The sequence below is a fragment of the Acinonyx jubatus genome, chromosome X (assembly GCF_027475565.1).
Source record: "Acinonyx jubatus isolate Ajub_Pintada_27869175 chromosome X, VMU_Ajub_asm_v1.0, whole genome shotgun sequence".
Classification (NCBI taxonomy): Eukaryota; Metazoa; Chordata; class Mammalia; order Carnivora; family Felidae; genus Acinonyx; species Acinonyx jubatus.
In genome coordinates this window covers 4,750,547-4,770,194 of record NC_069389.1, presented here as the reverse complement: position 1 = coordinate 4,770,194, position 19,648 = coordinate 4,750,547, and positions in this window count along the sequence as shown.

Below are 19,648 nucleotides of genomic sequence, written 5' to 3'. Positions count from 1 at the left end.
TGAGCTGGGGAGGGTCACAGTGAGAGGGAGACACAGAATCCAAAACAGGCTCCAGGCTCCGAGTTGTCGACACAGAGCCCTACGTGGGGTTCGAACTCAGGAACCGTGAGATCATGACCTGAGCTGAAGTCAGACACCCAACCGACTGAGCCACCCAGGGGATTCAATAATTTAATATGCATATCAATCAGTTCTCTTGTTTTCACACTATGTCGCACTCATAACCATCACAGGCTTTTTGCTCCATCAGTTCACAGGCCCTACTAACCCTCAACAAGCCCCTAAGAAAAAGGGTGCTTTTGCACAGCAGTGACAACTAGTCCTTCATATGTTTTGTATGGTCATCATTTCTGAGATTTGTGCAAACACGTATTCTACCATTGTCTTTATCATTTCTGTTCTCTCACTGTCACTGAGTAGAGAGAGAAAACATAAATGAGTGCGATCCATTTCCTATATGTTAATGTGAACACCACACACTTGCTCCCAACTCAAGAGGCCTCTCCTGATGAATGAATGCCTTCTTCTCTTTGCAGGAACAGGTGATGGGGAACTGTCCAAGGTTCCCAGCAGATTATAAGAGCTACTCTTAAACACTGGGATCGGCTAGAGGGTACAAACACGCATAAAACGTGAAATGGCAAACCACTGCTTGGTGACTTGGAAGGTATACAGATTAACTATGCTGTCCACTTACACAAGCACATTTACATGTTGGTATACTGTTAATACTTACAACACTGCATTTAATATATACCATTACTTATATAGCCCTTCCCCTGTCATTGGGTCCATTTAAAATCACCCTACTTATTTCAGTGATTCTAGAAGTGTGTAACACCTCACCACCTACATCATAATCAGCTTACATTAATTTATACGGATTCCTGCTGCAGGAATATACAGAGTCTCTGTATATAAAATAAACAACATTTTGGGGCGCCTGGGTGGCGCAGTCGGTTAAGCGTCCAACTTCAGCCAGGTCACGATCTCGCGGTCCGTGAGTTCGAGCCCGCGTCAGGCTCTGGGCTGATGGCTCAGAGCCTGGAGCCTGTTTCAGATTCTGTGTCTCCCTCTCTCTCTGCCCCTCCCCCATTCATGCTCTGTCTCTCTCTGTCCCAAAAATAAATAAACGTTGAAAAAAAATTTATAAAATAAACAACATTTTAACATTTGCATATGCCTCAAATTTTTAAAATCATGGCTTCATCGTATACTTGATATTTCCATTTTGTTAGCCCGGCACCACAATAGGGAAGCTGATAAAACAAAGGGATGGTCAGATGCTGAGAACAGAAGCAGAGAGAGGCAATCCGAGTGCGTGAATTTGAGCAGGTTCCTATCCCTGACTAGCCCACTGAGCTCTAGCTCCAAATTTCCCATTTAACGTGAACACTCACAAATGTTCCGCTGTCACTGAAAACTCTGAATGTCTGAAACAGAGTGAATTTCCAATTATGGTCAGTATGGAAACAGTTAATGGGAATGCAAAGTATGGTTTGTAAATGCTGGGGGTGGAGAGACAGGATTGTCTTCTCTGAGAGGGTGAAATGCAGATGCTCTGAGATAGAACAGGAAAAGCAATAATCATGAAGTGGCGAAACACCTGCCATGAAGGGAGATAATAGGAGAAAGGGTATGACATGGGCAGGGGAGTGTCGTTAATAAGCCAGGAGTAATTAGAAGACTTGCCATATGAAAAAAAAAAAAAAGAAATGTTAAAAGTTAAACTATTTAAACTGTCACGGGAGCTCCTGAGTTGTACCAATAGATGTGCATTCTGGAAAACAATGTGGACCTTCTGCAGATTTCTGAACTGGCAACTGACACCTAATTTTTGACCCAGACTCTTCCGGAGGAATATAGCCCTGTCTGACTCTGGCAATATCGTGGTATAAATTGACAAAAGCTGAGACTGTGGCTACAGGTTGAAGGAGGGAGGAGAGAGAACAGATACAGAGGCATTTGGAGGGTCTGGGAGGTGCGTAACCCTATCCAGAAAACCGTTATAATTTGTACGCTTTGTGACTAATTTTCTCAGGTAAGCTGTATTACTAAAGGGATACAAGCATAAAATAATTACTGAACGTTTCCAAATTCCTTCAACTTCTCATTTAAGCCTGATGTAACCGTTGCTCAGACCACAGCTTATTCCTGCTTCTTTGTGAACCACCCTGAACCCCCACGCACCTTCCATTCTGGCTCATCCATTAGTATATCATCTAAGCCATCATTCTTATGTCTGCCTCCTCCGGGGCCATTTCATTAAATATAAACTATATACTGCTGGCCAGAAAGAAAATGGAATTAGAGCAGCCAAATTGAATCTAGTGAATTTGGTTACCTGATAATGATGTTTATGCCAGTTTTGAGACGGAAAGTGTTTTGAGACTACTGATCAAAATTAGGTTTGAGATCACCTTGAGATTTCATTGACCCTTATTCTCTTATTCACGGTTAGAATAAATAGGAGTGGTGTTTGTGCCACCAACAAAGTGTATTTCTCATAATGTCTGTCATATTGATTTCACCCTGCCATGGTGCTGGTGGTATGGCCCTGGGAATGTGGACCTCCATGAAAACTCTGCTGCTAGGTGCAGCTTTCTGACTGGTCACATTCTACTGGAAATCATTTTCTTCTTTAGTTGCAGTGGCTTAGGTTGCCTACTGTCTCAGAAGAGATAGAAACTTCATTTAGCAAGATTTTAGGCATATAATTTCAATATACCAAAGTCATTTTTTTTAACATTTATTTTTGAGAGAGAGAGAGAGAGAGACAGAGACAGAGTGTGACCAGGGGAGGGCAAGGAGAGAGAGACACACAGAATCCGAAGCAGCCTCCAGGCTCTGAACTGTCAGCACAGAGCCTGACGTGGGGCTCGAATTCATGAACTTAAAGATCATGACCTGAGCTGAAGTTGGAAAAGCCACCCAGGTTTCCCCACAAAATTCATTTTTGTTTCTGTATTAGAGCAAGTGATGTTTCTATGTTGGTAGCAAGCAATTAAAAAATGATATTTTTTAGAATTGCTTATTTATTTTTGAGAGAGAGAGAAAGCGTGGGAGTAAGGGAGGGGCACAAATGGTAAGGGACAGAGGATCTGATGTGGGCTCTGCATTCACAGCACAGAGCCCGATGCAGGGCTCGAACTCATGAACCATGAGATCATGACCTGAGCCTAAGTCAGAGCTTAACCACCCAGGCGCCCAACTGGAAAATGACATTGAAAAAATGATCATCATCATTTACTCTCCCATGATCCACAAAAATCACTTAGTTATGAACTTAGCAAAAGTTGCCCAAAACTTCTACACCCAAAAAGTACAAAACATTGCTAAGATGAGGGAACAAAGACATAAATTAATAGGGATAGTGTACACTTCCACAGACTATAAGATTCCATATTTTTGAGATGTCATTTCACCCAAGAATCTTCCACAGACTCAATGTCATACAAATAGATACCACAGGAACTTTTTTTTTGTAGGAATTATCAAGCTGACACTAAAATTTAGATGAAAATGCAAAGGACTTAGATCCTGCAAACCATCTGGAAAATAAGAGCAAGTCTTCTGGAACTTGGAAGATTTGAGGGCAACGTGGTTGTCAGCAGACCATTCTTCGAAAGAAGATTGCCCTGGGAGTATTAAGGAAACAAGCACCAGAAATTGACAAACAGGCACTCAGAACCGACTGTGTGAGTCACCGGCAGGAAAGAATAGTCATTTCCTTAGTTGGCAAACCCAGAGACAGGTTCCAACGAGGGTTATCAAGAGGTGAATATGGAACATCTTGACTGAGAGCCACCTGGTAGACATTCAAGTGGAAATGTTGACATGAAAGTTGGATTCATGAGTCTGGACTTCAGGGAAGGGGTATAATTTGGGACTCAATATCATGGAGTTAACACTTCAACTTGACATCAGGTATGATTATCAAGGCCATGCGTACAGGTGGAAAAGAACCCATCCGAGGAATAAAAACTGGGTGGGGTCCAGTACAAACTTAGAACGGGAAGAGAAAAGGACGAAGGAGATTGAAGACAACTGGCACAGGAGGAAGAAAATCAGAGAAGTATGCTTTCCTGAAATGTATGTAAAGGGGAACTGTATCAAGTAAAAGGGAATACCCAATTATATCAAATAATATTAATACATCTGATAAAATGAGGATTAAGGATTTTTAGATTAATAGGAAGATGAGATTTCATAATAGGAAGATCACTGGTGATCTTGACAAGGTTAGTTTTGTTGGATGGTGACAGGCAAATTCTAGTAGAGTGAATTCTAGACGAAAGAGAAATCTAAAAATAAATTATATACCCTTTAAGTAATGCCAGATAAATCAGTGTTTAAAAATGGTAAAGTATGATGTTTAATATTTTATTTACGTGGATGCCATGTTTTTTAGTAAACATAAAAAAATATTAATTTGGGTGCTTGGGTGGCTCAGTCGGTTAAGTGGCCAACTCATGATTTCAACTCGGGTCATGATCCCACAGTTGTGAGATCGAGCCCCATGTTGGGTTCCATGCTGACCATGAAGCCTGCTTGGGACTCTCTCTTTCTTTCTGTCTCTCTGTCTCTCTGTCTCTCTGTCTCTCTCTCTCTCTCTCTGTCTGTCTCAAATATATATATATATATATTGGCCTGTTAAGCTAATTGGAAGATAGTCATAATCTTAGCGAAAAAAAGTTGTAAGGCCAAAGGTATTCTTCCTCAAGATATATTCCCCCTAAATCTTCAGGTAAAAGAAAAGACAGAGGGAAAATATTTATCTGCCAGCACTGAGGACCAAGTTCTTAGACACGAAGGCCAAAATGAGAAAAGGACTAATACAGCATTTCCTATTAGGGTATTTCAGTAGGAGGGATCTTGGCAGCTAAGCAGAAGTCTTTAGTTACAAAAAGCTTGACGTACCAAGAAGTGGCAGTGTGGGTAAGAGGAGACAAGAAATCCACCAGGATACCAAAGGGCAGAAAGCTACAGAAGTAAATCAATCAGGATGTCAAAATGGAGCACGGAGGATGTCCAAGAGATGAATTGAAGGGTTAGCAGAAAGTATACAGAGGCAGAAGTCGATGATAGTTCAAGACAGTTCAGTGTGAGTCCTGAGAACTCTACCTCTCTGTCCCTGTGTTCCTCTCCATCAGCATTGTCAATCCCTGCCCTAAAGTAAAAAGAGGTTACTGTTTTTTAAGCATCCATTTCACAGGAGAGAGAAGTGAACTGAGAAAAGGAAAATATGAAATAGATGCATCCCGCAATCATGAGACACATTATCATATTTCAAATGACCTGGACCGTGAGCATGTACCATTTTGTTTCAGAGAGTGGTTCAGAATATAAATAGCTATTGTGCAAAGGTGCCTGGCTACTTTCTCTGCTGTCTCTGGCCCTCAATACCACGGTGATGGAGGTAGTCAGTCAGGGCTGAGTCTGTACCTGTCAGCTCTGATTTATAAGGTACAAGGCAGGTCTGAATTGTCCTTGTCAGTCACCAGCCAAGCATACCAGGACTTGGGGCAGATCAAACGGGTTGCTCTGGTGAATGAAATATTTGGGTTCATCTGTCCCTTGCAAACTATGTTCTCTCGGAAAGAGCTGAAGCAACCACTATATGCAAATGAATGTAAGTGCTATAGACCACACTGTGCTGTGTTGCTAAGGGCCCTTTTCTTCGGACACCCAAATCATTTAAGAGACCTGCAGTTTTGTGTCAGTTTGTAAAAGACTAAAATATCTAATTGGTTTTAAAAAAGGAATCAATAATTTGTAAACTATGGCGTCAAGAATTAGGAAAAGATTAATTGCAGGTGGTCCTTGCTTAGGGTGAATTAACAACCCCAGCGAGCAAGGTTCTAGCAATTAATAAAATAACCAGTCATAAGATTTACATTAGCGTGCAAAGGTCAATCCATTACAATGAAGGAGTGTATTCATTAGGAAAAGAAAACTCCAGGGAAATCCTATAACTGCCCCTGATCCTGCATGATTGTATTAGCCTTTACACTGGCCAAAACCTAGAAGAGGAAAAGATATGATGTTGCTGCAGTAATGGATATGAACCGCTCTTCACAAACACGGAGTAGTAATTGCATTAACGCTCAGCTCTTGAACCGGCTTGCAAAAACACAATGAGAGCTTGGAGAAGCAAACGTGTCGTTTCACTGCCCACCATGCAGAAGTAATTGGCTCATTCTCATCGATACCAACAGAAGAGGGCAGTGGGGAGATTTTTCTGTCCTTAGGAAATCTACATAGTTTAACTCTAACTCTTCATCTTGAGATACTGATGAAATGTGCAAATTGGGGTGGTTAAGATTTCCAATATGGATATTAAGATGGAAAAGAATGTATTCATACGAAACATTCAACTTAAAACACTAATTCTAAAGTACATAGGATACATAGTGCATATTATTTCCACTATAAGTTAACAGAGCATAGCTTGGTATTTTTTCTGATACAAATATGTCCCTGTAATCAAATCTAAGATTAAGATATAAAACTCTTCCCTCACCACCTGAAGGCTCCCTTATTTTGGTTTCCAAATAATGTTCCCTCCTAGTTAACTACTGTTTGGATTCCTATAGTACATTGCACAGGTTCTCAAAAACTTCCTATCAAAATTATACACACGTACTCTTTTGTGTCTACTTTGTTTTACTGAACATTACATTTGTGATACTGAGCCATCTACTTGCATGAAGAAACGATTCACTTTTGATTGTTACATAATATTCCCTTTTAAGAATATAGAACAATTGTATTACCTTAATGATGATAGTTGGGCTCTATCCAATCTGGACTTATGATGAACAAAGTTCCTGTAAACATTCTTATCTCTATCTTTGAGGGGCTTATGTACTCATTTCTCATGGCTACACATCTAGGGGTAGAATTCCTGTCTCATAGACTAGACAAGGTTTCAGTTTAAATTAATGCTACCAAATGACGATTTTAACAATTTACACACCCACCAACTACGGGTGAAAATTCTCCTATGCCCACCAACCCTTGGCATTTACTTTCTATTTTAACTTTATCCATTCTGGTGGATTAAATATCATACTTTTAAAAAAAATTATTTACTTATTTTGAGAGAGACAGAGAGAGCATGAACAGGGATGAGTCAGAGAGAGAGGCAGAGACAGAGAGAGAATCCCAAGCAGGCTCTGCACCTGGGGCTCGAACTCACAAACCATGAGATCTTTACCTGAGCAAAAACCAAGAGTCAGCTGCCCAGGCACCCTTAAAATATCAGACTTTTGATGCATATTAAGGTATAGTACAAACAATGAAATTGTTTCCTTATTGTCCAAACTAAAGAAATGTTGTAAAATAGTAATTAAATACTCTATGCTTGATATTGTAGGGGCATTATCTCTTATATTAGTTGCCATTTTAAAATGTCACACAATAGAATTTGCTAGGTTTATGTGGCTGCCATTGGCTTTCGTAGGACTAGGATTTAGTGCATTTTCTAATACTGCACACCACACCAGCGTTTAGCCTTCCCAAGCCAGCCTCATTTTTATCTCATTGTACGCCCTGACCTTGGGGAATCTGACAAGTGCTTCGTTTCTTGCACGTTTAAATTTTTAATGCATATTTATGCTTCACCAAGATTCTGCGCTTGGTTCCTTTCTCTTGTGTTCTACGCGCTCTCCCTGAATGACTTCACCCCTGCTCTCAGAGTGAAAACTCACCAGGATAGATAGAACTCCCCAAACAAACTGCAGGTCTCATGAAATAGTGAAAATTGAATCCTAGTGCTTTAAATGCCTTTCGTGTGGTTACACACCTTGAACCAAAGGACAGCAGAACATTAAGCTGATATAAATTTGACTTCGATATCCAAATGATAGTGTATCTAAAATAAGCATAGACTTTTTTTCAGGTGATATAATGCCCCTGAGCACCTCTTTAAAAATAAAAGAATATGAGTTCATAGAGTTTCTATATAAATCCTTAACATATATTGACTGATTACAAAGATAAGACAAAGCTTAATGTAACATTCCAGTATAAGACTCATTAATTTCTTAATTCATTCCACAAATATTTATTGAAAACCTACTACCAATAGCTATGGTTACAAAATCTTGGTCTCCAATTAATATTTATCCAGGAGAAAGACAGAAATTGAGTAACCAAATAAATATTTAACAACTTCAGTTAATTATACCTTCAGCTCACTTGGTGCTATAATAGAAATGCAAAATCATTAATTAAAATGTAACCCAAATCATTCATTCATTTTAAGATTTTAAACTAGGGGTGCATGGGTGGGTCAGTCGGTTGAGCCTCTGACTTCGGCTCAGGTCATGATACCACGGTTAGTGAGTTCAAGCCCCGTGTCAGGCTCTATGCTGACAGCTCAGAGCCTGGAGACTGCTTCAGATTCTGTGTCTCCCTCACTCTTTGCCCCTCCCCCATTCGTGCACGTGTGCTCTCTCTCTCTCTGAAAAAAATAAATAAATATTTTAAAAAGTTAAAAAGTATTTCAAACTAAACATTTCAATGGATTCCCAAATCAGGAATGTCAAACATCACCATTTGGAAGGATGGGCCCATTTTAATGTCCTATCAACCAATATGAGCCACGTTTCACATGAAGAGTGGACTAGGGCACCTTAAGATACAGCTTACGGATTGGTTCACTGTGGTTTGACTCTTACAAGTATCATTTTCTGCAGGAGGCAACTCAAAGAATGACTCCCCAGCACCCTCTGTCTAAAGTATCTGAAGACATTTGCACTGAGCTGTTTTATAAAAAACACACAAGGAAGACAGTGACCTCAGGTGCATCCGTGAAATTTTCTGCAATACACGGGACCAAGCTGATAGAGGATTACCATCCCCGGCCACTGGGGCTCATTTATGTAAAAGGGTTTCTTCTTAGTTGGTTTAATTTTTGTTAATTCAGCAGCTTCTGGGAGCAATTTTGCTGCGTGTGTGTTTTTATTACTAGAGCAGTCTCTCAAAGTGCATTTCCTTGAAATACATGAGTGATGGAAATAATTCAGACAGCATTCCACCCAGCAGACCATTTACGGGAAACCCACACACGTTGGCACCAGGATACGAGCCTTCCTATGGCAACTACGGTGGCATGGAAGAAAGGTTCACTTACCACACCTAGCCGGAGGCTGACTGGGTGACAAATTGTCCTTAGCACGTTCAAGGAGCTCAACCCTCTCTAGGGAGACTTTGAATACATTTCCTCAGATTTGCGTGAGTAGCCATTTTGTGTAATGTGACCAGAATTGACTATCTCTCAAAGCTATTTGCCTAGGATATCTACGTGTGAGAAATAATGAAGTAAGAAAGGAAGGTTCTATGTAAGGAATTACAGTGAGTTATGATTTTAATTGGAATTTAACACTTCACTTACATACTGTCTACATATCTGGGGTGCCTGGGTGGCTCAGTAGGTTAAGCGTCCGACTTCCGCTCAGGTCATGATCTCACGATTCGTGAGTTTGAGACCCGCGTTGGGCTGTGTGCTGACAGCTCAGAGCCTGGATCCTGCTTCGGATTCTGTGTCTCCCTCTCTCTTGGCCCTCCCCCTCTCAGGCTCTGTCTCTCTCTCTCTCAAAATAAACGTTAAAAAAATTTAAAAACAAATACTAATGAAATAACTGTACGCAATGCTGCCCCTTAAGTTACCTCCAAGTTGAGGCAGGATGGAAGGGAGGCTGTGGAGAAAACCTGACCAAAGGAAAGCCATTCTGTTTTTTATGCTGACCCTTAACCTAAAGTCAGCAGGTCATAAAAAGAGTCACAAGAGCCAACTCATGGAACACCACAGGACCCCACTCCCTCCGGTAGTAAAAGCCATAACACACTGGACACTAAAAATTGATCCCCACAGGTCATTCCATAACCCTAAGACAATGAGGAAACTAATTGCACAATGTAAATGCTAGACCCAAAGTTAAAGAGTAGACCTCTCCCTATATGGTTAGCTAATTTGAAAAAAAAAAAAACTGAGAAAACTCTTCATTAGAGGCAAAGTTGGGGTTCTCTTCCTGATCTGTAAGAAGAGACCACTATTTTCTTTATGAAATAGGTCCATTCTTACTTCTGTACTTAATAAATCTTCCTCCCTTTCTCTAAATGGCTTGCTCTTGCACTCTTTCTTGCACAAAGCCAACAACCTTCTTGCCTGGTGGCCTGATGCCCTCCCTCTTAGGGAGGCACCAAAGTCAGTACCTGTTCACATGCATGACGTCTACATATCAAGGAAATACCAAAGTTAATTGTAGGTCACTCTTCCCCATAAGTTACCTCCAAGTCAGCAATGGGTCTTTCTGGAAACATCTAAATGACAGGAAGCACATGATTCCTCTTACAAAAGAACTGAGACAAGAAATGTAATCAGTGATGTAAGTTACTCCACCTGCATAATTACCTCATGTACCTACCGTTCCTTATACACCAAGTTTTCTACTTATAACAACTGGATAAAATCAAGTCCTCGGATTAAAGCAGAAAGCATCACCGAGCCTCCTCTTGTGGTCGACTTCTAGGAAGCAACGGTCATTGATTTCCTGTTCTGAAGATATTTTCAGAACAACTAGACTAGAGTCTAGGAACCAGATCTCAGTGTCCGCCTATTTTTGTAAATAAAGTTTTACAAGGGAAAACAACCACAACAATTCACTTACAGACCATGCGTATTGCCTCTGGCTGCTTCTGAATGCTCCCTTAGCAGAGGAGGGAGGCTGCAACAGAAATACGTTGACCCCTGAAACCTTCACTGGCAGGTCTTTGCAGAAAAAGTATGCCTCACACTTGAACAAGACAAATCCCCTCTTCTAGTGATGACGAGCCTGAGATCCACATTGACTGTGGGACCACCCCAGACCAGGTGGGAAGTTCCAACCCCCACAAACATATACATACACACACCATCATCTTAATAACATTTCTGATGATGACATCTGGCCAGAACAGCAATGTTTTATAGAATAATCGGCATTCACCGATGCTTTTCAGAGAGGGCTTGGAATGAAATACTGATGCTCATATTTAGATATATATATGGATATAGAATATATTAGAGTATATTACTATAGAACATTTAGAATGTGGAATATTAATCGTATAGAACATAGACTAATGCCGACTATTAATGATGTTGAATACAGAATATTAGAAGATACTAATATATAATACTGCATATATGTGTGTGTGTGTGTGTGTGTGTGTGTGAAATTCAAACATTAGGGTCCATAAATATAGTTTTCCTGAAGCACAGTCATGTTCTCCGTGCAGGAACTGCCTGTAGCGACTTCTGCGCCAGAGACGCAGGCCCGCTAAGCGGCCCGCTAAGCGGCCCGCCAAGCCCGAGACGTCTGCTCTCTAGCCCCTTGCAGAAACAGTCCCCCGAGCCCTAACAGTGACGCTCTTGCATCTCTCCTGCGGTCTGCCAAGCTGTGCTCCTCATGGCCCTCGAGGGGGCTCTGACTCCAGAGAGAAGAAAAGAACACCAGGCCTTGGTCTGTTCTCATCAAGAAAGTAGCTTCTTACACCAGAAAGCACTTACCGGCTTCTCAAATGACCAAGTGTTTCTAACCTTGCCGCCTGTGTATTTCCAGTTCACGTGCCTGCTCCGTGCTCCCCAAAGAGTTATCCTGCTTCACACAACCCAGGGCAATCAGACAAGAAACTGATTTGCACAAGTGGAGAGGGTACTTCCAGAGAAACAGAACGAAAAAGATACATGTGGTGTCTGTCTGTGTGTATACATGTGCATACATACAATAGGGAGCATATTAAACATAAGAAATTTCTGTTCTATTCTAATTTTTATAATATACATAATATTTACTATAGGGAATTAATGTAATATTTATTATAGGGAATAATATTTATTATAGGGAATTAGATCACAAGATGATGGAGACTAGCAAATCCAAAATCTGCAGAGACAATTTTCCAGTTCAAATGCAAAGGCCAGAAGCTAGCTGACCATCCTAGTTTAAACCAGAAAATTCTCTCTTATGCCAAGGAAATTCAGCCTTTTGTTTCAGTAGGCCTTCAACTCATTAGATGAGGCCCTCCACAATATGGAAGGATTTCTGCTTTACTCAGACTATCCATTTAAATGTTTTTTTTTTTTGTAATGTTTATTTATTTTTGAGAGACAGAGAGAGTATGAGCAGGGGAGGGGCAGAGAGAGAGGGAGACACAGAATCTGAAGCAGGCTCTAGGCTCTGACCTGTCAGCACAGAGCCTGACATGGGGCTTGAACTCGGGAACAGTGAGATCATGGCCGAGGCTGAAGTCAGATGCTTAACCAACTGAGCCACCTAGGCGCCCCCTATCCATTTAAATGCTAATCTCCTCCATAAACATCCTTGCAGAAACAGCTATAATAATGCTTGACCAAATATCTAGGCACGTCATGGCCTCCTCAAGTCAACAAATGATATTAACTATCACAAGAGTGCTGATAGACCAATGATTCAGAATTCCAGTATCCAAGGGTACTACAGTTAGACAACAGATTCCACCTAAACTCAGAAATTTGGCAATTAAAGTCAAGAACTACAAAGAGTCTGACTGGATGCTGGGGTAGTGTCTTATTACATACAAAGCTTACCAGATACAAAGTCGCTGACAATGTCGAGAGCCTGCTGAACCACATCAGAAATCAACACCAAGGCCTGGTAGACATGATTTCTGTTATTGGTAAAACCCACAAAACAAATAAGCCCATCCCACTTTGAATGTTTTTCATTCTCTGCCTAAGGTTGAGAAAATTTTCAATATACATTTTATTTAGGTAATGAACCGGTGAAATTCTCTACGAAAGCTAGGAGACCTTATACAATATTTGTCTACAGATTTATCATTTCCAGTCCTAATCTTACTGGGGTTTTTTGTTTGTTTTTTAATTTTTCTTTTTGCAGAGAGAGATCGAGAGAGTGCAAAGAGGGCAGTAGAGCAGAGGGAGAGAGAGAGAATCCCAAGCAGGCTCCACACCGGGCATCGAGCCTGACATGGGGCCTGATTCCACAATCCTGGGATCATGACCTGAACCGAAATGAAGAGTTGGACGCTTAACCGACTGAGCCACTGAGGCGCCCCATAATCTTACCATTTCTACGCATGTTTTCTTCATTAACATTCTACTATTTAACATTTTGGTATGAGTTCTTCATGAGTATTTTTTTTCCAACTGTGCTAACTCTCCTCATTATTTCTGTTTCCTAAGACTTTCCACCTGCACTCAACTCAGCAAATCACAGTGAGACTCCTATGTCCAGTGTTTCTAGAGTACCTGGCTTTCACTTGCTTGTCCAAAACTTCTGAACACCCAAGTACAACGTGCCAGGTCAAAAGAAGCATGGATTTAAGGACTGGGCAGTCAAGATTTAAATCCTGAAAGACTGCCCCACAGAGCAATGTAAGGAAATGTTTGTTCCCAGGGCAATATGAGAAGAAAAGCTTATTGAGAAAATAAAGGAAGAAAATATAAGGGATGAATGGAGCATGAAGGGAAGGCATGCATTCTCCATGGAGCTGGCCCAGGCACTGTCCTGGGCAACTCCTTCCCCAATCTTGCAAAGAGAGGAGCGTTCCCCCCATTGTTGTCAGTGACAAAATCTGAAGCTGAGAGTAGACGTGACCTGCCAATGTCCTTTGACCCCGAGTCTCCTGTTCTCTCCATCATCCCAATGATTGAGGTTGTTAGTACAAACTATCTCTTGGAACCACCTCAATCACAATAATATTTCAGACTGAGAATACCAGACAAGCTCACAATAGCATTCCTCTTCTCCAACAGATTATAATTTGCACAAACAAGAAAAACTTTAGAGAACCACTCCAAACATCATGTAATTATGTGTTACATCACCACCTTTATAAAGGCGGCCGACAATTCTTACTTTGGTATCACACGCCCAAAAATAATCAGTACAACTCAGAAGGTGCCCGAACAGGAGGTGAGAAGATGTCTTCACAGCAGAATTGATTTTGCTCCCTAAACTCCTGATAACTAAAGAGAGATGGTCCGTAAGACCGAAGCACAATGTTAATGAAAAGAGAGTATGAGAAGGTTATGACTCTGTTGGTATTCTCTCACCAATTTGCTTCCAGAAAATCCTTGCAGAATCCCTGGAAATGCTCATTGACCCTGCTGGGACTTGGATGGATCACTGTGAATCCTCTGCCTTTCTAACTCATTGGGGATTATTAACTAGGGGGTTACATGCACAAAATAACCCAAATTAAAGTACGACAGTATGAGATTGGCAATTTCAACAAAGAGGAGGTCAGTGTATGTCTCCTCTCTCCACAAAATAGGGGTTATCCTTTAGAATATGGCACCTTGGGGGCGCCTGGGTGGCTCAGTGGGTAAAGCATCTGACTTTGGCTCAGGTCATGATCTCGCGGTTTGTGAGTTCGAGCCCCGCGTCGGGCTCTGTGCTGACGGCTCGGAACCTGGAGCCTGCTTCTGCTTCTGTGTCTCCCTCTCTCTCTGCCCTTCTCCTGCTCATGCTCTCTCTCTCTCAAAATAAAATAAAAACATTTTAAAAAAATTTAAAAAAAAAGACTATGACACCTTAATTAACTACAGTTCATTTTAATCCACCACAAATACTTTTAATAAGAGGCAGGTGGCGCTTAAACACAACTATGTACAAGGCTGTAATCATGAATTTACAATTTCATTTTGAGGACAGAAAAGAATGAGGACCATACAGTATTATATAACATCTAATTCTCATAACAACACCTGGGTGCCAAGATTAATCCTACTCCCCCTCTTTCTGGACCCGCTTCTGCTCCTCTGCCAAATACAGTGGAAGGTCAAACATCCCCGATGCTTCACGAGTTGATGAATCACACAATATGTGATGACTGTTGTTCTATGCGCTCGATTTCAATAGACAGGGAAGCGTGAGGATATAATCATGGATTATTTGCAACAACAGGAGTAAAAAAATGTTTTGAGAGCCTTTAAGGGAACATGCTAATAATGTGCCCACTCCATTCCCCGAGTACAGCACGTGGCTAATTTTTACTGTCTAAGGAAGAAGGTGGGCTAATTTTATAATAGGTAGACACATCCTCATACATAAGGATGTACATGTACATACAGGCATAGACAGAGATGTTCCATTTGTAGGATCTTTCTGCACACGAGAGATGTGGACACACAGCCTGGCAGTAGGGGGGCAAAACTCATCACCAGAGTTGCTTATCCCCCGTCAGTGGGCAGTTGCCTCTCTGGCTTCACTCTCATGCACTTATACATCTGTCTTGTCCTCTACAATACCAAGAGCAAAACTGCCAAATACTATATTGGTGACTACACAAGTTACACCCACAGATTTTCATACACCTAGCAGCACAGAGACAGGCTCTCAGCAAACCCATGGAGCTTCTAGAAACCACTGTTTCTTTTGGAGGACATCTTTCGGAGGACCTCTTCCAGAACATTAAGGATTACTGTCTAATTTACCACTCTGTAATTTCCAGAGTGTTATTCTTGCCTTGAAAAAAAAAAGAGGGGCGCCTGGGTGGCTCAGTTGGTTAAGTGTCTGACTCTTGGTTTTGGCTCTGGTCATGATCTCACAGTTCATGGGTTCAACCCCCAAATTGGGCTCTGTGATAAGTGTGGAGCCTTCTTGGGACTCTCTCTCTCTCTCTCTCTCTCTCTCTCTCTCTCTCTCTCTCTCTCTCTGCCCCTCCCAGGCTCACTTGCACACACTCTCGATCTCTCTGTCAAAATAAATACATAAACATAAAAAAAGAAAAAACTGGGACATTTACCTGTTACCCTTATGAATTTCTCACTTTAGCCATGATTACTCAATGCACTAGAAAATAGCTCTTGTCCCTGAGATAGAATTCACCTGACTTTGAATTTATTTTAAAACCCTGTGCCCTCTTATTGTTTCCTCATTTATCAAAGGCTTAAATCCCTTCTAACTCCATTAGCTTCTTACCTTGAAACTTTGAAGACCATTTTATAGGGTAGAAAAGGCAGTGGAAAATCAGTATTTGAATAAGCCCAATGCTCTCTCTGTATCTGTTAACATAGCACTTGCTCTCAGGAATGGGATTGAATTGTCTAGGACTTCTTACCCAATATCTAACTCTAGATTTTCTAGATTTCCTTCGTATTTTCCACAAGCCTGGGATTCAATGTTCCTGCCACTCTTTTATTATGATCTCATCAGTGCACATTTTTTAAAGTTTTTTTTTTTTTTAATTTATGTATTTTGAGACAGAGCCCAAGTTGGGGAGGAACAGAGAGGAAGAGAGACAGAATCCCAGGCTGGCTCCATGCTGTCAGCACAGAGCCCCAAGTGGGGCTCATTGCCACAAACCGTGAGATCATGACCTCAGCCAAAACCAAGAGTGGGATGCTTAACCAAATGAGCCACCCAGGTGCCCCATGATCTTGTCAATACACATTGCTAAATGTTCTTTTAATTTTCAATGTCACCAGGAAACACCTTGCATTGCCACATGCCCCCCCCCAACCCCTGAAATCCTACTCCTCTCAGCATAAAATACACAATAAAACTCCCATCTAAGCAAGAAAAGCAAAACGACCACTTACTTTGAAAGCAAAACTTGTACTTTGTTTTTTCTTTTTAAAAGCATGTTTTAACTTTTTACTGTGGAAAATATCAAACATATAAGAAGTAAAGGCAATGGTATAATGAAATTCCAGAAATGTATCACCCTACTCGCAACAGTTATCAATATTCTGCCCATTCTGTGTCATCGATAACTTTACACATTCCCAACTCCCATGTACTTATAAGTTTTACGGAGATTTTTTGAGATAACATACGTATACACTGAAGTAAACAAAAGGTATTTGCACAATTCTGACAAATGGATACACTTCTAGAATCCAAAATGCTAATACCTATAGAACATTGTCATCCCTTCAGAAAGTTCTCTGTTCTCTTATTAGCCAAACCTCAAGCCAGAGGCAACTGCTGTTCTGTTATTTTTCCTTATAGTTTTGCCCGCTTAGTTATTTTTTTCTTTTAAAAAAGATAATGTTTATCTTTGAGAGAGAAACAGTGAGAGAGGGGGAAGGGTAGAGAGAGGGAGACACAGCACCCGAAGCAGGATCCAGCCTCTCAGCTGTGGGCACAGAGCCTGATGCGGAACTTGAACTCACAACCGTGAGATCGTGACTTGGGCTGAAGTTGGATGTTGAACTGATTGAGCCCCCCAGGTGCCCCAGTTTCTTTTTTTTTTCTTGCCTGCTCTCCCAGCTCCTGTGCATGGAATCCCTCAGTATGGATTCTTTGGTATCAGGTTACTTACATTCATCACCATGTCTGTGAGCTTCATCCATACTGTTGCATAGATCAGTAGTTTGTTCCTTTTCATTGCTACGTGGTGTTGCATTATATGAGTATACAATAAACAATATACACTGTATGGGTATGATGAACAGTTTATCCATTCTCCTGTTGTGTATTCCAGTTGTTTCCAGGTTGGGGCATTTGTAAATAAAGCTGGTATTATCATTCTTGCATAATTACTTTTCATGGATAAACACCCAAGAATGGAATTTCTGAGTCAAAAGGTAAATGCATATTTCATATTACAAGAATCTGCCAACCTTACTGCAAAGCTGTTGGACCTAAGAGAGCGTTTCTCCCATAAAATTTCTATTGTCAGGTTTTGTTTTTTTTTTTTAGCCACTCTATTCACTACACAAATAGTGTCTTGTTGCACTTTTAATTTGGCTTTCTCAGATAACTAATGATGTCCAACACATTTTCATGTGCTCACCAGCTGTCTGTGTATCAGCTTAAAATAAAACGTTTCATTTTGAACTTTTATAATGAAAAGCCGTCAAAATAATACAGTTTCTTTATTGACCTCACCCCACACTCCCTACTGTTATCTTACATAACCATAGTATGATTATCAACTCAGGGAAATGAACGTCAATAAAATGTCAACTAGATCTTATGTGGTAAAAGTAGATGGTTCAAAACAAAAGAAGGCCTATCCTGCATGGTCTCTTGCCTAGTCACGCCTCTCTGCCATTTCAGGCCACCGTCCTCCCAGAGCCTTTTAACGCTTCTGTATTCAAATACAAATATATATTATTCCTTCCCATTCACAGAGAAAAACCAGCCCACCATATAAACTCTCTTGCTCCTCACTTCATCTACTTACCAGCTTTCTGGGGACCTTACATATCTGTGCATAAAGCACCTCTCATTTTGGCCACTGCACCCACTATGTCACTGTCAGGATTTACTCTCGTTTACGCAACAGCATGCAATTTTTAAAGATTCCTCCACCCTTGTATTTGTCAGAGTGATCTTTTTATGATGGTGGTGTCAGAACCACACATTTCAGAATTTCTGAGCAGGGGATCATAACTGAAGACGGTCTGACATGGGAAGTACATCTGGTCGACCTTGCTGAGCTCTGCTTCTCGTAAACTCTGAAATAGGCACCCACAAGGCAGAAACATCAGCTCCCTCACAGGAGACCCTGGAAGCCTGGAGAACATGCATTCCACAGACAAGGGGAGAATAACCCTGCTAGACTCTACAGAAAACAGCCTCACAGATAACCCCGGCTCAAGTGTTAGATGCACTAACACTGTTCAACTCTAGTATCTGAAGGTTCTAGATCCCAGAGGACACAATCTTCTACCTTCAGGCACTGTCGCTGATACACCTGGCTTCAAGGACAGAGAAGGTCCCCTCTACCCACTCCCACCAAGGGTACACCTCATCAAGTAACTCAGACACCGGTGGAGGAACCAGATTCACTGGCTCTAATCCAGAATCGAAGCCACCAGTGCACGAGAAGCCAGCTAGAGTGCCTAGTCTCAGACAGCTTCCTGTTGCCTTTTCTTCTCAAGCATGCCCTTCCCCCAGCGCCCAGAGATAGCCTGGGGCTTGGTTCACTTCCTATCCGCATTCTGCTAAAGCAGGACTCTGAGAGAATTTCTCAACCTCTCTTGCTCTCCATCAATTCATCCCTTTGTTAGGCTAGTGGATGGAACAAGTCCCATTTCCTGCTGAACTCTCTAAAGTGACTCTCCATGGCCTCCAAGATAAAAGGCCGTCTTATTGCAGAAAGATATATGGCAGACCTCTTTATTTACAAATGCTTGACACATGTAAAACAATGTGTCATTTCAGAATGCACGCCTTTGTCATAAATGTATGAAGATATGAATAAGGATGATAAACAACTCAGGACAATGCACGTATCTGGTGGGAGAGGAGAAAAATGTGACTAGGGAGGGGAACACAGGAGGCGTCACTTAATAGACAACATTAAATAAAAGCGAATGACCTCCCCTCCTCCGGCCTCCAGACGGTCCAGTCACCCTTCTACTGCCAGCCTATGCTTGGTTACTCAGCTCTCATGCGCGGAGTAGACTTGGCTGAACTTGCCTGCTACAAATGCCAGTATTCACACAATCCTAAGATGTTACAGATGGCGTTTCTGGACTAACAATGCTACGAAACAAAATTACTCCAGCGGCATCAAAGTTTTTGTTACTAAAAAGAGTGGAAGCCAAGTTTTAAGTTCAAATTCCATCAAGAGCTGGAGAACTGGAACTATTTTTAATTTAAGCTTGATGTGGCGAGTTTAAGCATGGGAACAAACACAA